The 19,695-nt window shown below is 42.9% G+C and overlaps 1 long non-coding RNA gene and 1 pseudogene across 1 annotated transcript; one reads left to right on the top strand and one right to left on the bottom strand.

Annotated features, from left to right (window-relative positions):
• The first annotated feature begins 845 nt into the window (after window positions 1–845).
• LOC121079929 lies at window positions 846–19,483 on the top strand (annotated as a pseudogene).
• On the bottom strand, window positions 5,268–11,774 carry LOC121079935. The gene is made up of 5 exons (XR_005825220.1): window positions 11,657–11,774; window positions 11,432–11,535; window positions 10,451–10,626; window positions 9,991–10,049; window positions 5,268–5,375 (listed from the first exon to the last, which is right to left on the bottom strand). It is a non-coding gene; the product is annotated as an uncharacterized LOC121079935 (long non-coding RNA).
• Window positions 19,484–19,695: the final 212 nt, after the last annotated feature.

Raw genomic sequence — 19,695 nt, 5'->3', positions numbered from 1 at the left:
CAGGAGGCTGTAACCTCTCCTACAGCATGAGTTGGTGCATAAAGTCAGAACAACATTTCTTGGATAATCTCTCAAATTTTGCAATCTGAAGCGTGTACAGAGGCACAAATGCACATGACTCAGTGTGTATGCTCTTCCTGATACCTCTGAAGTTGCCTCTCATCTCTCTCAGAGACACCATCCTAAAAACCCAGTTAGGACCAAGTCTCTCACTACTGTGGCTTGTGGCTGAACATGCTGCCGTACTTTTAACCCTTGTAAGAAGTTCTATGCCTGCACTTCTGCTTTCAGGATTTTACCATCACAACTGCCAAAGCTTTTGAAAATGCTAATTTATCTTTTAACATCCTGTTTTATCTATTCTACTGCTGGGTTAGCTGCAGCACACACATACCAAGCAATCCTCCCTGGGTCATACACTGAGTCGGTGGGAAAGTCAGCAATAAGTCTGCATCCAAGTTCTCTAAGTGCCTTGACTAGTCCAGATTCCCTCCTTAACACCCTTGTCAGATTGTTTATAGAAGATGTATTCATATAGTCGGTAAGACATCAAAATTTTCTAATTATATCTAGTCATGTCAAATGACAATTATGCCCTTAGTTCAGTTTGCCAGACAATGCTTTACCAAAGAAGGTTTGCCAAAAATTTTTTGACCGAAGAAAGAGTAGGCATCTGCAGCATCTGCAAATGAGATCGTATATAATATCCCTGCAGCAAGTCTGCCCTGTCTTCACGGAAAGCTTCAAGGTAAGTGTATGGGGTCTGCGGGCTTGCAGGAAGGGGATGGTGCCCTTATGTACCACAGCAGTCTTTGTGCCTCCAGTGCTCATTTCCATGAGTGGACTCAATTTCTCAGCTCAAGTTTTAAATCTGCTTTCAAGACACCTGCACATTTTCACTCTGGAATTCTGTGCAGCAGCAAGTAGGGAATTGCCATTTGTGTTTTGCAGTACTGACCAGCTGCCAGGGTGCAAGCCACCAACCTGGTGTCACGAGAGGTAAGAATTTGATTTATTAATTCTTAGGGGGCAGAGAAAGATCTTTTTGGGTGGGATTTCTGTATGGCTGCATGAATGGTCACTGTTTCACCCTATATTCAAAGCCAGGATGATTACAGTATGCAGGTGGTGGGGTACCCACAGCTGGTAAGGTTTTCAAGTGGCTGTGTTTGAATCCTCTGACAACTGATGTAAGACCAGAAAATTCCCATGGGGATATTCTTCACCTTACTTAACTGACCAAACAGGGAGTGAGGCGTGCTGGCTTCACATCATTGTTATGGCAGCAATAGAACAGGACTAAGATGAACAAAGGTGGAAAAAGTGCAAAATTGTACATCCTACCTCAGAATGTATGAATTAATAAATCATCTGAGCATACAGAGATTCTAACCATCTTTGCAAAATGCAAGGCTCTCTCAGGTACCCATTTTCTTTATCCAGACAAAAAAAAAAAAAAAAAAAAAAAAGAGAGAGAGACTTCTTAACTGTTGAACAGTGGGAATAAATTTCACTAATGTAGCTAGAGAATTTTCAAGTGCAGTCGGCTAACTTAGCTATCCACATGTTTAACAAAACATCTAAAGAAGTATTCTTATTTTCTAAAGTTTGGAGAACTCACCTGCTCCTCCTGGATGTTTTTTTAAGGAAGTATTTATTTGGGAGCTTCATACAAGCATAGCAGTTCCAATTTCAGTGCTTGAATTTTGTTTCACTCAAGTCAGAACTTTGGGGCTGGGATTATTTAGATATTGTACTTAAGAGTGACAAATGTATAAACAAATTAAATTATGGCAGAGTGCTAAAAGATACAAGACTTGCCCTTTTCTTCTGTTGGCAACTTCAGTAGCAAAATTCATTAATTTCCCATGGCCTTCCTTTTACCATCGGAGTTAATAAGCAAATGCCCCATTGGTTCAATATTTTCCAGGACTGTAGGTCTCCTATACTACAGCTTTTCAGAAATGTTTCTCCACTTTTACTCTTTTCAACAAAATGTTCCACCTGTATTTCTACTTCTAATATTAAAACTTGCTAACTAGTTTCACTCTCATCTTACAGACATGGTATTCTTAAAACGCCAAACTTTCAGTTGTGCAAGGTGATTAAATATTGCGCTCCCAGAAGTCTGAAGAGCTAGGCTACATCAATTATATCCTAATTTTCTAAGTAACCTAAAGATTAGGATCTTCAGATAGGTCATTACAGATGTTCCAAATATTAGATTGTGATGAGAAAACAAGGAACAGGATGTAAAAGATTTCCCAGTCTTACAGAATAGACATAAATAATCAATGCCATATTATTTCTAGCCATTAGAGTCTTCTGCTGACGTGCCTTCAGTAAAGCACAGACATGGCCTCTGCAGATGCTGAGATGGCTGTCTTTGGGGAGGCGGCTCCCTTCCTCCGAAAGTCAGAAAAGGAAAGAATTGAGGCCCAGAACAAGCCTTTTGATGCCAAGTCATCCGTCTTTGTGGCCCATCCCAAGGAATCTTTTGTAAAAGGGACAATCCAGAGCAGGGAAACAGGGAAGGTCACTGTCAAGACTGAAGCAGGAGAGGTAAGAGAAAAGGAATCTTCAGATCAATATTTGATTCACACTGAGCTTTTAGCTGACATGCACACATATTCTTTCATTTCCTTGGCAGACTCTGACCGTGAAGGATGATCAGGTCTTCTCCATGAACCCTCCCAAGTATGATAAAATCGAGGACATGGCCATGATGACCCACCTCCACGAACCCGCTGTGCTGTACAACCTCAAAGAGCGTTATGCAGCCTGGATGATCTACGTAAGTACCAGCAGCTGTCTTCCTTTGGGAGCTAGGAAGACCTGCTGTGCCAGGCTGAGCAGAAGCCAGCGTGCTGTCTCCCTTCCTTGCAGACCTACTCGGGTCTCTTCTGTGTCACTGTCAACCCCTACAAGTGGCTGCCGGTGTACAACCCGGAGGTGGTGTTGGCCTACCGAGGCAAAAAGCGCCAGGAGGCCCCTCCACACATCTTCTCCATCTCTGACAATGCCTATCAGTTCATGCTGACTGGTGAGTGCCTGATCTCATTCAAAGCAATCTAAACCAAAAAGCCTCATGGCTCTTACTGGAGCATGTGACAAGGCAGCTACAAACACCATGGAGCTGAGTGAGAGAAATTGACAATTGCAAGCCAAACTGTACCAGAAGCATGCATACATTGAGCACTGTGTACTATTGTACCCAATTCTACACTCTCCCATCACAGACATAATACTGAGCTCATAATTTCCTTTTTTTTTTTTTTTTTCAATGAGGGAACAGAAAGCATACAATCTTTGTATGCATACCATACAATATGGTATGTATGATTGTATGATACCATACAATCTTTGCTTTGAACACAGGTAGTCAGTTTGATTCGATTCCTTGATGAGAACTGTGTGAAGGGCAAGTGCATACACAGTTTGTCTGAGGACCATGTGCATCTGAGAGTTGTATGGGTCCAGCAGAGTTTATACTTACCACTATTAGGATGTGGAAGGAAATTCAGTACTGTCTTCTAGGCGTTACTGTTCGGACTTTCTGCAGAAGCCCCAACTTACATTTACAGATTTACTTTTCAGTCAACTAACTCAGTTCTATTCAGGACAATGGCTAAAAACTTTCATTCTGCCTCTTTCACAGACCGCGAGAACCAGTCAATCCTGATCACGTAAGTACACTTCCTGCTCGGGTCCCTGCAGGGCTACCCTGGACCAGGGTGTCTGCTGCCTGGCCACACTCTCTCTGCTACTCTGTTTGTTTTGACAGTGGAGAATCTGGTGCAGGGAAGACTGTGAACACAAAGCGTGTCATCCAGTACTTTGCAACAATTGCAGCTAGTGGGGAGAAGAAGAAGGAGGAGCAGTCTGGCAAAATGCAGGTACATTAATAGGTAGTGGCTTGAATTAATGTTTTTTTCTGTTCCTTGTTTTTGGAAAGTATATCGAGGAATAATTATTGTCCTGTAGGGAACGCTTGAGGATCAAATCATCAGCGCCAACCCACTGCTGGAGGCATTTGGAAATGCCAAGACTGTGAGGAATGACAACTCCTCGCGCTTTGTGAGTTGTAGCTTTGGACAAAATCCCTCCTAACAGTAGTGATGAGGCTAGTGGCATTCTTACATAAAGAGATGTGAAAAGAATCCATCCAGGCTGAAGTGGTTCTTTTTCCCCTCAACAGGGCAAATTCATCAGAATCCACTTTGGGGCCACAGGCAAACTGGCTTCTGCTGACATTGAAACTTGTAAGTGACATCCTGGCATGATCACATCCCTTCCTAAATTCCTACCTCTGTGTGCTTTCTTGTGCCTATCACTTTCTACCTTCCTTACCAGATCTGCTGGAGAAGTCCAGAGTCACTTTCCAGCTCAAGGCAGAAAGAAGCTACCACATATTTTATCAGGTCACCTCCAACAAGAAGCCAGAGCTAATTGGTAGGAGGCGTCACTGAGCTTTTTTGGAGGAAGATCACTGAGCACCAATGAATTACACTATAGAAACAATGAAATTTAACCCATCAACATTTGTTTTCAGAAATGCTCCTTATCACCACCAACCCATATGACTACCCTTTTGTGAGTCAAGGTGAGATCACTGTTCCCAGCATTGATGACAAGGAGGAGTTGATGGCTACAGATGTAAGTAACTTGTGAAACAGGCAAGCTGGTACAGGTCATACATCATATAACAGGCAAATATTCCACTTTATTGATTCTATTACCAGAGTGCCATTGACATCCTGGGCTTCACTCCTGATGAAAAGACTGCCATCTACAAGCTGACAGGGGCTGTCATGCACTATGGGAACTTGAAGTTCAAGCAGAAACAGCGAGAGGAGCAGGCAGAGCCAGATGGCACAGAAGGTATTGTCAAATTCAGAAATTAAATATTCTCTGAGCCACTCTGTATGTAAAAGACACAGAGTCATCTAAAGTTAGATTTTAGGATTTCAAGAAAAACAGCAAGTCAGAAAAAAATCTCACTTCTCCTCACAGTACGTCATTTTCTCTGATGTATAATCTCTGGATTTACGTATCCTATACAGTGAAAAATTGACAGCCTTCTAAACAGTGCCAGGAAGCCAGTAGCCATGGATGCCTTTACTGTAACATTACTAGTCATATTTTTATTGGGAATGCCTGGCAATCTTTGTGGAACAATAAAGTGATTCAGCTCTAACAGGATAGGGGGCCACATTTTCATTCACCCTCACCTGTCAGATGTCCAGGGAACTCGGATGAGAGAGGTGGATTTGATTCCTCTCTGTCAGAGCAGGAGCTAGAACCCACGCCTCCAGTTTTCTGAGTCTTCTCTTTTTAAAGAACTAGGCAGAAGTTGGGAAGCGCCATAGTCATGTCTGAAAAAGGATGAAAACCACTGAATTTTACAGAAGATCAGTAGAAACCAAAGCTCAGAAAGGGTTGTAGATGCTGAATCCGAAATAGTACAGAGAGATCCTCTGTGTGTTCCATTCTAAATATTTGGGTGTTTTTGATCACGTTCTGAGTATAGCTCATTACCTGCCTGAGGTCACTGCAACTTCTGAGCTACACACATACTAGAAATATTCAGATTAACAAGCTGCAGGTTTCAATTTTGTGCCAGAATTTTTTTGAAAACTTCATTGCATTTTGCATGCTTCAATGAAGACCTTCAAACATAAGTTCTTTCAGAAAAGTTCAACATGCATAATTATGACTTTGATGCTATGCAGATAATATCTGTGACAGTCTTTCAACATATTTCAAAGAACAGAAACCTGAACACTGCAGCCCTTAGAGATCTGAAATCTATATGCCAAAAAATTCTTTTTTTTTTTTCTTTTTTTTTTTTTCTGTCTATCTTTGCCATTTAGTTGCTGACAAGGCTGCCTACCTGATGGGCCTGAATTCAGCTGACATGCTCAAGGCATTGTGTTACCCTCGAGTTAAAGTTGGGAACGAATATGTGACCAAGGGTCAAACTGTGCAGCAGGTGAGAAACATGGTAACCTGTAACCGTGCTTTGAAATAATATCCCTTTGATTCTCCTCTGCTCTGTGTTCTAACTGCAGGCATTTACTTTCGTTTTAGGTTCACAATGCTGTAGGTGCTCTGGCAAAGGCTGTCTATGAGAGGATGTTCTTGTGGATGGTTGTTCGTATCAACCAGCAGCTGGATACAAAGCAGCCCAGGCAGTACTTCATTGGTGTCTTGGACATTGCTGGCTTTGAGATCTTTGATGTGAGTAACAAAGATTTGGTAAGAGCTGCTTAGAAATGACAGCTGGGTGTTTGACAACTCTCAGACATATTTTTAAAGAACACATATGATCACCACCTTTTTTTTTTTTTGTAGCTAATTGCCTCTTTTTTTTTTTGTTGTCATGAAGTAAAAAATGACTTCTGAAAGGACTTTTCTTATAACAATAGGCTCATTTTCAAGATGTGCAAACTCAAAAGAGCAGAAAGGTCCAAGCAGAAAAATTTCTTAGTTTAAATGATCAAGTTCAAGACAGTATAAAAAACATACATCATAATAGGCCTAACTTTGTATTTTTTTTTCTGTAATTTGTTCTAAAATAACATAGGAAATACATTCTATTTTCACAGTTTTATCAAGGACAAAAATATAATTGTGAACAATGAATGTCATGCATTTCTCTATTTTGTTATATAGATGTAAAGCTGACTGAAGAAATGCTCAGTCACTATGAAACCAAAGTAACTGCATTCCTTATTTTTAAAGGATAAGGTTTTGCAGTTACTGCTGCATCTTGCAGATATGGATCTTTCTCATTCTATTTCCAGTTCAACAGCTTTGAGCAGCTGTGCATCAACTTCACCAATGAGAAACTGCAGCAGTTCTTCAACCACCACATGTTCGTGCTGGAGCAGGAGGAGTACAAGAAGGAAGGGATTGAATGGACATTCATTGACTTTGGGATGGACCTGGCTGCTTGCATTGAGCTCATTGAGAAGGTATGGGCATGGGAATATTATAATTACTTGGTCTAATTTTTCAAAGGGATCGTTCATGTTTATGTCCAAATATTCAACTTTTGTTATTCAAGAATACTTAGCTGCTTAGTTTATTTTATCTGTCAAATGAGACATTAAGGAGGTGTCACAGGGCAGGTTTGAACTGATATTTTCTGAAGTGCCAAAAGATTGTTAAACTCCCAATAAAACTGTTTTTTTTTTTTCAAAACAGATAGAAACAGTTTCCAGTTAAAAGTCTCCAGCTCACCTTTCAGCTCCAACAGACTTGTGCTCCTACAGCAAAATAGATATATCGTTTGTAAAATAAACATAGAAGATGGAAATGCATAACTGATTGCAAACAGTCGCACTTAATGTGCATCCTTTGATTTAGAATAAGAAGGTATTCATATTGAACATGGAATTTAATGTTCATTGGCTGTCAGGATGATAAGAAATTATAATCATAGAACTGTAAGATCATTTAATCTAACTCCCTTGGTCAAAGCAGGGTTAACTAGACAGGTTTCTCAGGACCATGTAAAGCTTGGTTTTGAATATCTCAGATGATACTCTAGGAATAGATACTCTGGGGAATCTGTTCCAACAGTTGACCACTCTCACAGTAAAAAAAGCATTCTCTTATATTTAAATGGAATTTCCTGTAATTCGATTTGTGCCTGTGGCACCTTGTACTGTCACTGAGAACCGCTGAAAAGAGACTGGCTTCATCTTCCTTCCCACCTCCCATTAAGTATTTATACACATTGGTAAGATCCTCCGGAGCCTTCTCTTCTCATGGCTGAACAGTCTCAGCTCTCTCAGCCTCTGCTTGTATGTCAGATATTCCAGTCTAAATATATTAGTGGCCCTTCACTGTGCTTACTCTAGTATGCCTATGCTTCTCTTGTACTGGGGAGCCCAGAACTGGACAAAGCACTTCAGATGTTTCTCAGCAGAGCTGAGTAGAGAGGAAGGATCACCTCCCTCAACCTGCTGATAATATTCTTCTCAATGCAGCACAGGATAGGTGCCTGCCTTTTCTTTAGGAGTGTACTGTATACTCACTTTGGTTCAATTACTTGTATGACATCTGTATATGTTTGTGTTCCTCTGAATAAGAATGTAGTGCCCTGGTTATATAAAGAAGCTTTTCAACACAAACTAAAGGAATTTCCATTTATCACTATGAATCATTTGGTGTAAAAAACATAACTATCAATATGTTTAATCACATTTTCTAGCATAAAATATGACTGAAAAATAACTTTTTCTGATGAGCACTTATGCCTGTGTTCTGCTACTCTGACTAGGTAAAGACCATAATTGCCCATAAAACTAAATTGCAATTTGTCTCTCTTGTTTCTTCCAGCCTATGGGCATCTTTTCCATTCTGGAAGAGGAGTGCATGTTCCCCAAGGCAACTGACACCTCTTTCAAGAACAAGCTCTATGACCAGCATCTGGGCAAGTCCAGCAATTTCCAGAAGCCCAAGCCTACCAAAGGCAAGACTGAGGCCCACTTCTCCCTGATACACTATGCTGGCACAGTGGACTACAACATCACTGGCTGGCTTGAGAAGAACAAGGACCCCCTGAATGAAACTGTCATTGGGTTATACCAGAAGTCTTCACTGAAAACATTGGCCTTACTGTTTGCCAACTATGGTGGAGCAGAAGCAGGTCAGACCTATGAAAGTCATATTTTCGCTGATGTACAGCCTAGAAAAAGGAATTGTAAGAGGCAATAACAAAAATATAAAATCTATTTTATATATTTTTAATTTTGCAGAGGCTAGTGCTGGTGCTGGCAAGAAAGGTGGCAAGAAGAAAGGTTCTTCATTCCAGACTGTCTCAGCTCTTTTCCGGGTGCAGTACAAAGTTCAATATTTTTTTCCTAATATAAGGAGGAAATTCGTCACTTAAAATAGCCCGTCTTTATTCGGCTTGTGTAAAAAAAAGAAATTGATGTTCTTGGGCCTTAGGAGAAAATCCACTGTAACTTATTTACGCTCTTTTCCATTGAATGCACAACATTTGGCTGTGTCCACTTCTCCAGAAAACTTCTAAAATATACCTAGAAGACACAGATTTCCTTTAGATGCCCATCTCTGCTTCAGAACCTTTTATTACCCTGTAACCATTGTTTCTGCCCAGAGGCCTGGAGGCAAGCTGTTTGCTCCATTTGTATCTCTAGTATTTTTTCCATGATTCATGGATCAGTTATGCTTGAAATAAACTTCGGGCTATGAATTTTTAAGATGTGAGATACTTGGCAGTTTTTTCTCATAATCAAGCTTTGCTGCCTGGCTGCTCCATACACTTCTGTCAGGTAAAATGCTGAGTCTCTCCTGAGGCTATTTATTATGATATTCACTTATTATGATATTCACTCAGGGTTCTCTTCTTGATCCAGCCTAATTACTCCTATATATCTGTTGTCATATGTTTCTTGATCACCTGACATAGCCTCTAGTCAGTACTCTGAAACATGATATGGACTTTGTATATACAACCTAGGATAAATAATCATAGATCTAGGCTATGTTTGCAAGGCTTTCACCTTGCAAGTGGGAAATTATTGCCAGCACATATCATTCAAAAATAATGTAATAAGCCCGTGTTTAAGATCATAATACTTTAAGAAGTAAGAGGTGAACCTTGCTGCATTTAGGTTGCATTGCTCTTAAGTTTTCAGACTTTCTTCCAATATCCCGCTGGTTTAGGCATTTTAAAGTTTAGACATGTTAATGTTTGGACTACTTAATTTAGGTAGTCTGAAATGTTCTCTGGAGGTACCTGCCTCCCTACCCTAATTATAGACAATAATTATTTATAAATAATTATACAGATATTAGTTACAGACCAGCCCTGGGATTCATCTCACCTTGTACTCATCTCACCTTACCTTACAAGCAAAACATGAAATCGAGACACATAAAATTCAGCCTGTTCCTTTTGCTTTTAGTAGAGAAAATAGGAAGGTTCTATGTAGTGTGAACCATATGACCCACCTTAAACGTCTACTGTAGTATGCTTCAAACTGCATCAGAGAAGTATCAGTATATCCCTCCTGGAACGTATAATGGAAGATGGATATAATTTCTAATGAAGGTATTTCACTAGAGTCAGTGAAATGTCATAAAATTGTATGTTTAAGAGTACAGAGTTCCTACAGACTAAACAGACAAACTTAATACCTTAAGTTAATAATAACAAAGATATGTGGAAAGTCAGAAAACTGGTGCAGGTGGCTTCAGTTCAGGATTCTGCAAGCTAATATTTGATAACACATTATCTCAGTACAGAGTGCTTGATGCTTACATTGGAAATTACATTTGCTAATATAAACTTTTGTTAATGACTCTCCCAGGAAAATTTAAACAAGCTGATGACAAATCTGAGAAGCACCCACCCCCATTTTGTACGCTGCATCATCCCAAATGAAACAAAAACGCCTGGTAAGAGACTCACATACAGAAAGTTTTCAATATGGTGCAGGTCTTCCCTGATATATTACAGAATACAACATCCATTTGTGCTCTGAATTGTTAGGTGCCATGGAGCATGAACTAGTACTGCACCAGCTGCGGTGTAACGGTGTGCTGGAAGGGATCAGAATTTGCAGGAAAGGATTTCCCAACAGAGTCCTGTATGCAGATTTTAAACAGAGGTCAGACTGCTTCCCATTCCTGGGTCATTTTGGCCATCTTAAGTAGCTTATGAAATTTAAAATTCACCTCTGGTGAATAGAACCTTCTCTAACATTTACATTTAGCAGTGGAGTTACGTTCTCTTTTCTGTAGTGTATCAAAATTTGTCTCAACAACAGACCTCCTTATACTACCATTTTCTCCCCCAGATACAAAGTATTAAATGCAAGTGCTATTCCAGAGGGACAGTTCATTGACAGCAAGAAGGCTTGTGAGAAACTTCTTGGATCAATTGATATAGACCACACACAATATAAATTTGGTCACACCAAGGTACCAAAACTGTTTGTTTCAAGTACTGTGTGTTTTTGTTCTGTACAGCTTAAGAATGATACTGAGATACTTCAGAAAGCACGTGAAATCATCAAACACTGACACGTTTAAAACACATCAACTAAATACTTTTTGACTCACCACTTCAATAAAGCGGTGAAATTCATTGTCATAGGATGATTCTAATTCAGGGTTCCTAATTGAAGACAAAGTTGTAGAATAGAAGAATCAAGGATTAATAAAAAAAACAAATGAATAAGATCTGGCTATTATAGTTTCTCAACTGCAGTAATATGACTGTAATAGCCAGACCAGGATGCTTGAAGATATAAAAGAGGATCCATCACTGCATACATTCTTTGTGGTTTTGCTCTTTCTCTTAACTTCCCATATAATCTGCCATGGCAGACAGGATATGGGCCACTGTGAACAGCAAGCACATAGACTGTACCTATTTTTATGTTCTTACCTAAGGTGTTCTTCAAAGCCGGGCTGGTAGGCCTTTTGGAGGAGATGAGGGATGAGAAGCTGGCACAGCTCATTACTCGCACACAGGCCAGGTGCAGGGGCTTCCTAATGAGGGTGGAGTACCAGAAAATGGTGGAGAGGAGGTAAACATTTATTTAAATCAAGTTCACTGTATTTGGTATATTTTGTCATCTGCGCCTAAATTTTTAATATTTATTTCACTTACCATTCAGAGAGTCCATCTTCTGCATCCAGTACAACATTCGTGCATTCATGAATGTCAAGCACTGGCCCTGGATGAAGCTGTTCTTCAAAATCAAGCCCTTGCTGAAGAGTGCAGAATCTGAGAAGGAGATGGCCAACATGAAACAAGAGTTTGAGAAAACCAAGGAAGAGCTTGCAAAGTCTGAGGCAAAGAGGAAGGAGCTAGAGGAGAAAATGGTGAAGCTGGTGCAGGAGAAAAATGATCTGCAGCTTCAAGTGCAGGCTGTGAGTAGGACCAGTGTGCCTCATTCTAACTTAACAGTGGCTAGAAGGCTGATGTTTACAATTAAATTTTCAAAAGACACATAACAAGTAAAATTTAAATCAATTATTTTGTACTTCATTAAATGATGCTTTTAAAAACATAACTAGGTACTGCCAGAAAGTTCTAGTAAGGGCATTCCATGATTGTATGTATATCATGGGTGAGACTTATCAAACAATCATAGAATCATAGCATATCCTGAGTTGGAAAGGACCCACGAGGATCACAGAATCATCTAGTTTGGAAGAGACCTCCAAGATCACCGAGTCCAACCTCTGACCTAACACTAACAAGTCCTCCACTAGACCATATCACTAAGCTCTACATCTAAATGTCTTTTAAAGACCTCCAAGGATGGTGACTGAACCACTTCCCTGGGCAGCCCATTCCAATGCCTAACAACCCTTTTGGTAAAGAAGTTCTTCCTAATATCCAACCTAAACCTCCCCTGTCGCAACTTTAGCCCATTCCCCCTCATCCTGTTACCAGGCACGTGGGAGAATAGACCAGTCCCCACCTCGCTACAGCCTCCTTTAAGGTATCTATAGAGCGCGATAAGGTTGCCCCTGAGCCTCCTCTTCTCCAGGCTGAACAATCCCAGCTTGCCCAGCCGCTCCTCGTAAGACTTGTTCTCCAGACCCCTCACCAGCTTCGTTGCTGTTCTCTGGACATGCTCGAGCACCTCCGTGTCCTTCTTGTAGTAAGGGGCCCAAAACTGAACACAGCACTCAAGGTGTGGCCTCACCAGAGCCAAGTACAGGGGGATAATCACTTCCCTAGACCTGCTGGCCACACTGTTTCTTATAGAAGCCAGGATGCTGTTGGTCTTCTTGGCCACCTGAGCACGCTGCTGGCTCATATTCAGCCAACTATCAACCAATACTCCCAGGTCCTTCTCTGCCAGGCAGCATTCTAACCAGTCATCTCCCAGCCTTTAGCGCTGCTTGGGGTTGTTGTGCCCCAGGTGCAGGACCTGGCACTTGGCCTTGTTGAACTTCATACAGTTGATCTTCAAGTCCAACTACTGGCTACACACAGGACCACTCAAAAATAAAACCCTATGTAGAGAGCATTGTCCAAGCACTTCTTGAACTCCAGCCGGCTCAGTGCTGTGACCACTTCCCTAGAGAGCCTGTTCCAGTGCCTGACCGCTCTCTTGGTGAAGATTCTTTTCCTAATACTCAGTCTGAACCACCCTGGAATCAGGTTCATGCCATTCCCTCAGGTCTAATTGCTGGTCGCCAGGGAAAATAGATGAGCACCTCCCCCGCTGTTCCCTCTTGTGAGGAAGCTGCAGACCATTGCATCGAGAAAGATTTTGGTCTGCTCCTTAAAACTCCTACAAGCACATATTTTCTGCTGGAACATAAAACAGATATTTAACCATAAAATAACTTTTAATATTCTAAATTATTAAGCTGAGAACCACAATATCCCCCCAAAAGACATATCCTGAAAAAAGTGCATTTTCACGATCAGGAAGCTGATGCTTTAGCTGATGCTGAGGAAAGGTGTGACCAGCTCATCAAAACCAAAATCCAGCTGGAAGCCAAAGTTAAGGAGGTGACTGAAAGGGCCGAGGATGAGGAGGAAATTAATGCTGAGCTGACAGCCAAGAAGAGAAAACTGGAGGATGAATGTTCAGAGCTGAAGAAAGACATTGATGACCTGGAGTTAACATTGGCCAAGGTTGAGAAGGAAAAACATGCCACCGAAAACAAGGTAAGACTCAGAAGACATCACTTGCACTCGAGAAAGAATTCTAGTCTGTAATACAGCATAAAGTTTTAAACCACATTTGTTATCTACACTTGCTTCCTTCTTGTCAAAGGTGAAAAACCTCACAGAGGAGATGGCATCCCTGGATGAGACCATAGCCAAGCTGACAAAAGAGAAGAAAGCCCTCCAAGAGGCCCACCAGCAGACACTGGATGACCTGCAGGCCGAAGAGGACAAAGTCAATACATTGACCAAAGCTAAAACCAAGCTGGAGCAGCAAGTGGATGATGTAAGCACACGTGCCTCCAGCAAGACAGGACAGGTATGCAGTTCGACCTGCCTGGCATTAATGGTGGTGTTGTGTTTAGCTGGAAGGGTCCCTGGAGCAAGAGAAGAAACTGCGTATGGACCTTGAAAGGGCTAAGAGGAAACTTGAGGGAGACCTGAAGCTGGCCCATGATACCATAATGGATTTGGAAAATGATAAGCAGCAGCTGGATGAGAAACTGAAAAAGTAAGTGTGGTTGTGAGACACCTGAGTGTGGGTCAGGTGCATTTATTAGGTAGTTTTATTCAGGTGTTAACACTGTGATTCTGTATGCTTTGTGCAAAGGAAAGACTTTGAAATCAGCCAGATCCAGAGCAAAATTGAGGATGAGCAACTTCTTGGCATGCAATTACAGAAGAAGATCAAGGAGCTACAGGCAAGTCTCTGGTCCTTCCCCTCCACCCTGCTGAAGGACATCAGTACAAGGAGGGCATGGGTGTGAAGGGTCTTGCATTTTCCCCAGGCCCGTATCGAGGAACTGGAGGAGGAAATTGAGGCAGAGCGAACCTCTCGGGCAAAAGCAGAGAAGCACCGTGCTGACCTCTCCAGGGAGCTGGAGGAGATCAGCGAGCGCCTGGAAGAAGCAGGAGGGGCTACAGCAGCTCAGGTTGAGATGAACAAGAAGCGTGAGGCAGAATTTCAGAAGATGCGCCGTGACCTCGAAGAGGCCACGCTGCAGCATGAAGCCACAGCTGCCACCCTTCGGAAGAAGCACGCAGACAGCACAGCTGAGCTTGGGGAGCAGATCGACAACCTGCAACGAGTCAAGCAGAAGCTGGAGAAGGAGAAGAGTGAGCTGAAGATGGAGATAGATGACTTGGCCAGTAACATGGAGTCTGTCTCCAAAGCCAAGGTACTGAAATACTTTTATTAGCACTTTGTAAACAATGTAATACTTATTTTTATATTTGTACTTAAACATCACCAGGTTACAATACAACTTTTTTTCTTCTAATCTGATATATACATACTGGGTTTATGTATATTGTCCATAGATATGTAAACTGCATCTCCTGACTACATTTTCTTGCTGTAAATAAGGCAGAGTCCAGGTATTAACACATTTTTAAATGTATGTTTTCCACCTAGGCAAACCTGGAGAAGATGTGCCGCACTCTGGAAGACCAACTAAGTGAATTTAAAACAAGGGAAGAGCAAAATCAACGCATGATCAGTGATCTTAGTGCTCAAAGAGCACGTCTACAGACAGAATCTGGTAAGGCAACAGATCTCTAGTTTGGAAATGGAAGAATCCTTTAAATGGCTTTATTTCATTTAAAATTCATTTAATTTGGCTGTTAAAATATTTGCTAAATACAAACTTTTCCAGGTGAATATGCACGCCAGGTTGAGGAAAAAGATGCTTTAATTTCTCAGCTTTCTAGAGGGAAACAGGCCTTCACCCAACAGATTGAGGAACTGAAGCGACAACTAGAGGAAGAGATAAAGGTGAAGACACTTCGTGTGTATTTATTTTATAAAATTTATATCTCACTGCTCTGTCAGTGCAGACTCCTAGCTTCCTGCAATATATCAGCTTTTGGCTTGATATTATCGTACACTGGGTAAATTACTATTTCCCTGGAAGATACTCCAGCGTTTAAATGCCAGTAAGAAAAGATTTCCCAGAATACAGCTACTCCTTATTGCAATACTTTTAACCGCAGGCCAAGAATGCCCTGGCCCATGGCTTGCAATCTGCTCGCCACGACTGTGACTTGCTCCGGGAACAATATGAGGAGGAACAGGAAGCCAAGGGTGAGCTGCAGCGTGCCCTGTCCAAAGCCAACAGCGAAGTGGCCCAGTGGAGAACCAAATATGAGACGGACGCTATTCAGCGCACCGAAGAGCTGGAGGAGGCCAAGTATGTGGTGACGGGATGCAAAGAAGCAGGAGGGGCAATGAAAATTCAGAAGGGACCTTGGAAGCGAAGACCAAGATATTCAAAGAAATAAGTCACGGGGTTGCTTTGGGGAAGGATGACAGATGTGGTAAACTTTATCCTATAGACCTTATGGATTGGAGTCTACAGACTGCAAAATGACTAAGCATGCAATTGTAAAGAGCATACTCATTCCTCTTTGATCACTAACTATGAGCTTTTTACCACCTCCCAGGAAGAAGCTGGCACAGCGCCTGCAGGATGCAGAGGAACACGTTGAAGCTGTCAATGCCAAATGTGCTTCCCTGGAAAAGACAAAGCAGAGGCTGCAGAACGAGGTGGAAGACCTGATGATTGACGTAGAGCGAGCAAATGCTGCCTGCGCAGCTCTGGACAAGAAGCAGAAGAACTTTGACAAGGTATTCTGGCCCCTGGCCCTGTGCTTCCTGGGCAGAGCATCCCTTCACAACTGCCACATCCATACTCACACCCTGTTGCTCCTCAGATCCTGGCAGAGTGGAAGCAGAAGTATGAGGAAACACAGGCTGAGCTGGAAGCTTCCCAGAAGGAGTCTCGCTCTCTCAGCACGGAACTGTTTAAGATGAAGAATGCCTATGAGGAGTCCCTGGACCACCTGGAAACGCTGAAGCGTGAGAACAAGAACTTGCAGCGTAAGTCCCTAGCCCTCTGCTGCTGGCCAGGCTTTCCCCCAAGCTTGTCTACCCACCACTCCACACGGGTGTGTGCCTGCAGTGATGAGAAGAGACCTGTCACCCTGGTGTGTGAGGGCCCTTCCCTTTATGCCCTATGTCTGACCATTCCTTGTTTCACCCTTCCCTACAGAGGAGATTTCTGACCTCACGGAGCAGATTGCAGAGGGAGGAAAGGCGATCCACGAGCTGGAGAAAGTCAAGAAGCAGATTGAGCAGGAGAAATCTGAAATCCAGGCTGCCTTGGAGGAAGCTGAGGTATGTGCCCGTAATCACTGCTGTCCACACTAGAAACGCTAGCAGTGGGGAAATATGGCTAAGAAATGCACGGTCCCCCTACTGCTCTAGCTGTGGAGCACATCCACGCCAGGTTCTCTGAAAAATTCTGTAATTATCAAGAAAACAAGAAGTAGCTCTACCCATGTTATATGTGTTTGTGACCATTTGTCCAGGCCTCCCTAGAACATGAAGAGGGGAAAATCCTGCGCCTCCAACTGGAGCTCAACCAGGTCAAGTCTGAGATTGACAGGAAGATAGCAGAGAAAGATGAGGAAATCGACCAGCTGAAGAGAAATCACCTCAGAATTGTGGAGTCCTTGCAGAGCAGTCTGGATGCTGAGATCAGGAGCAGGAATGAAGCCCTGCGGCTGAAGAAGAAGATGGAGGGAGACCTGAATGAAATGGAGATCCAGCTGAGCCATGCCAACCGTGTGGCTGCAGAGGCACAAAAGAACCTGAGAAACACACAGGCAGTGCTCAAGGTCCGTTCAGCAAAGCTACACATACAAGAAAGGCTTCTCTAACATTTTTGGCACCCTAGTGTGCTGTGCTGCCTTGTCATTTCTCTTGCCTCTTTTACAGGATACCCAGATACATTTGGATGATGCACTCAGGACGCAGGAAGACCTGAAGGAGCAGGTGGCCATGGTGGAGCGCAGAGCAAACCTCTTGCAGGCTGAGATTGAGGAGCTGCGGGCAGCCCTGGAGCAGACGGAGCGGTCAAGGAAAGTGGCTGAGCAGGAGCTTCTGGATGCAAGCGAGCGTGTGCAGCTCCTCCATACCCAGGTAAGGGCTTGGTGCCCAAACCCGTTATGTAGACACTTAACACAGATGACTGTTACAGCAGTAGAGGGTGACGCAGGACAATGGTCTCGAATGGCCTCTATACTGCTGTCCACAATGGAAACAGGGTCACAGCCCATCACCTAAGCCCACCACTGACGTTTGGTAAACAATTCTTTAATAAAGAATTCCAAACGCTGAATTTAAAGGTTGAAGAGGAAAGAGTTGGCTCCGGCTGTAGCTTTGGTATTTCAGGCCTCAGAATACGAGTCTTACAACCTCTGTTTGCACAGAACACCAGCTTGATCAACACCAAGAAGAAGCTGGAAACAGACATTGCCCAAATTCAGAGTGAAATGGAAGACACCATCCAGGAAGCCCGCAATGCTGAAGAGAAGGCCAAGAAGGCCATCACGGATGTGAGTTGGGGCACTCTGTCACTGAGGATGGTGGATGTATCCTCCCCCAAAATGCCTTCGGCCCCAACCTGGCTTTGCTGCTTTGCCTCTCCAGGCGGCCATGATGGCAGAAGAGCTGAAGAAGGAACAGGACACCAGTGCCCATCTGGAAAGGATGAAGAAGAACCTGGACCAGACAGTGAAAGACCTGCAGCACCGTCTGGATGAGGCTGAGCAGCTGGCACTGAGGGAGGCAAGAAGCAAATCCAGAAGCTGGAGGCCAGGGTGCGTAGGGATGGTATTTGTGCACAAGCGAGCATGTCATGAAGGGAGCCACCTGGAAAGCTCCAAACATGGGCTTCTCATTGCAGGTGCGGGAGCTGGAAGGGGAGGTAGATGCTGAGCAGAAGCGCAGTGCTGAAGCCGTGAAGGGTGTGCGCAAGTACGAGAGGAGGGTGAAGGAGCTGACCTACCAGGTAAGGCAGGAGGTGTCTTTGTGCTGACGCACCCTTCTCACAGAAAGCCAAAGCATTTTTCCGTGAACTCCAAGAGGACGTTTTCTGGTGGTGTGGGGGAACCAACTCTCTCTCTTTCCTGCTTACCAACCACTCTAGTCTGAGGAAGACCGGAAGAACATCCTCAGGCTCCAGGATCTGGTGGACAAGCTGCAGATGAAGGTGAAATCCTACAAGAGACAATCTGAGGAGGCTGTAAGTATTACTCTGAGTGATGGTAAAAGGATTAATTGAGGAAAAGCATATGGGAAACCTGGGAAGTCTACAGGTCAATAATGAAGGACTCCAAATATTGTCTGACATGTTTATATATTTGTCTAGTGTTTAAGTACTAAAAGAATGAGATCAAAGGAAGGAAATAAAAGGGCGAACGTATGCAGTATTTCTGGGGGCATAGAACAGATGTTATTTCTAAGAAGGAATTCTTACTAATAATACTACATGTACAATGTATTAAAAAATTTTCACAAAAAATTTCAAATAATTTAAATAAGCATTTTTATGAAAGACACCTGGAACACTGCAATCCAGATAAGTTTGGTAATTATGTGGAAGGAAAGGAACAGCCAAATCAGTGCAACCCCTAGCCTGTGCTCCTCACCACCAACTCCCTCTCCCCACACAGGAGGAGCTGTCCAATGTCAACCTCTCCAAATTCCGCAAGATTCAGCATGAGCTGGAGGAAGCTGAGGAGCGTGCCGACATTGCAGAGTCGCAGGTCAACAAACTACGAGCAAAGAGCCGGGAGTTTCATAGGAGGATAGAAGAGGAAGAATGAAGTTGTCACGAGGAAACAAAATGGCCTGAGGGATGCACAAAATGTGAACCCTCTGTTGCTTTCTTCTGTAATGTATTTGTAACCGTGTCAATGTGTAGAGAATAAAGACCGTAGATTAATTTGCACACACACTATGAACAGTGGCTTCTTTGTTTTTTATTCCTGAATAAGCTTAGGATTTTGGTGAATCACCTACAGACGCTTTCAAGCTTCTAGCACTGCTCTCGCCCTCACATGTTCTTGATGCTTCTCCTACTGTCCTCTCAGCACAGCTTACACCCCACATGAGTTGCAAGAGGGAGCAATCCCTTTCCTCTTTGCTTTGCCTGCTTTTGTTTCTGATC

The sequence above is a fragment of the Cygnus olor genome, chromosome 18 (assembly GCF_009769625.2).
Source record: "Cygnus olor isolate bCygOlo1 chromosome 18, bCygOlo1.pri.v2, whole genome shotgun sequence".
Classification (NCBI taxonomy): Eukaryota; Metazoa; Chordata; class Aves; order Anseriformes; family Anatidae; genus Cygnus; species Cygnus olor.
The sequence above is the reverse complement of the archived record's forward strand: the minus strand, read 5'-3'. Positions and strand labels throughout refer to the sequence as shown.